A 2,123-nucleotide genomic window follows, 5' to 3' on the forward strand; every position below is an offset into this window, starting at 1 on the left:
GGGCTTTTATGCGGGCGAGGGAGTAAGCGCATCGGCGATGGCGCTGCCGTCGGCTTTTGCGCGCCGCGCGTTTCGACGGCGAGAACCTCCTTGGCGAGAAGGAGAAGACGCCGAAGCCACGTGCTCGGCGGCGGCCACGCGTCAGCATCTGCATGCTGGCGCCAAAACTGGCCGCTGCCGCCTCCGTGGGCAGGGCTGTCATCCGGCTCGCGACAAGCCGCACGCTTCGCAGGAACCTCCCGCTAGCCACAGGCTGCCGTCGTAAAGTTGGGGGGGGGGGGGGGGGGGGGTAGACGTGTTTGTCTGCGCTCGGCCCCACCACTCTCGCTCAGCACCGCACGATATTAACTACTGCATGGAATAGTCTGGATAAAATCTGCATTTACAATTGGTTGCCCCAAGCTTACAAAGGCAAAACAAAATGCAGGGGCTCACATACCAGACACGCGACGCAGTTTGCGTGGTGTGTGTCAAGAAATAGGAGGAGAAGAAGGAGGAGGTAACTGTCTTGAGAGGGATGCCTGGCATACTGTGACGTTGATGGAAAAAGAAATGAAGAAAAAAAGGACAATTCGAGGCGGAACCTCCGCGTCAACGTTAACAGCAGGACTTTTGCAACGATCTCGTTGCAAAATAGCTGATTATGACGACACGTGCCGCCTTAGTCAGCAATTTGCTGTGGCAACCTCGCTTGTAGATCGAAGACAGGAGGGGAAAACACCTTTCGCTGCAAACGATGACACCAATGTTTCGGCGACCTTGAGCTAAACAAAATTTACACCTTTCGGGTGTTGGACTGCCCGCCACCGACAGTTGTCATTAATCCTGCGTACAATGTTGCCAAAATATATAACACCACGCCGCGAATGAACTTTCGGAGTAATTAATGAATATGCGTATGAGGTGCATCGGCAGCTTGCCAATGTATGCGCAAATTCATTTTCGCCTTTGTTTTTCGAAAACAATTCTGCAAATAGCATTACAATTATCACTGCTCCAATTAGGTCTCTAGAAAATTTTGAGAATGGGGCTCAACTAATTCTTTTCTCAGTCTGGTCACCTTTATTTTTCCTTGTTAATGTTCTGTTATCTAATGATTGATATTCTGTACCGTTTGAATTGCTGTTGAATTATGTAGAAATTCACATGCTAGTTGAGCTGATGTACCGATTGAATTTCTGTACTACACTGTGTAAATAGAAGTTGAGTTGTGTGCCTTATATGCTGCTCTGCGAGTGATATGTATTGATATTGGCAATTGTTACTGTAAAACATCCTTTTAATGGCCTGAATTACGACCAACAGTACACGGAAATGACTTTCTTTACCGATGTGCACTCACTACAATTGTTTGTCGGAAGCGCTATGACACGCTGATACGCGCGTGCATTTCGTGACCTGAATCTACCGGGAGCGCTGCAAATACACGCGAGATAGATTATTACTGTTTGGGTACAAGATAAGCCATAAATGGCGCAGACTTTTGTTATTGATTCTGTTTTAGTGCAAAGCGTTCTTGCCAAGTAGCAACGCGGTTTTCTGCGATGACTCTTTGACCATTCTCGTGGGCCATTCCCAGAGATAGCGTAATCCGAAAATATGAGCCGATTCCGAAGATAAAGCAGCCTAAATACTTGGGCCGTACCCGTGCGCATGTGCCAATGTGTGTGTGCCACTGTATTGTCTGCCGCTCTTCAAGGTACTTCTTTGGCACAACTTGGGTCCTTGTGTACCACCACCACAATAACAGCCCACGAAAAGTGAGTTCCTTCGGGGAGGGAGAGGGGAAAGGGGGTAAAGAGAAGGGGAACTTTTGCGTTGTGTTCTGACCGTGCTTGCTCTTACGCGGCGGGGCAGTGGGGGGGGGGGGGGGGGCGTGCTCCCCTGGCTTCGCCCCTGTTATTTTGGAGCATGCAGTGCATGCCTCGAAGATAAGCGATACAGCTGCACCGAAGCACCTGCAGCACCTTAACCCTTTCAGCCCTGGATTTTTTATTTGGTCGGGGAATTTCTTTGTGCGTGTTTTCATAATAGTTATGACCTCAGAAGACCACACAAAAAAAATTGCCGTGGTGCAAGTATTAATGGAATTACAGACATGACGTCAAATCAGTTCATCAGGG

Source organism: Rhipicephalus sanguineus, chromosome 1 (assembly GCF_013339695.2).
Source record: "Rhipicephalus sanguineus isolate Rsan-2018 chromosome 1, BIME_Rsan_1.4, whole genome shotgun sequence".
NCBI lineage: Eukaryota > Metazoa > Arthropoda > Arachnida > Ixodida > Ixodidae > Rhipicephalus > Rhipicephalus sanguineus.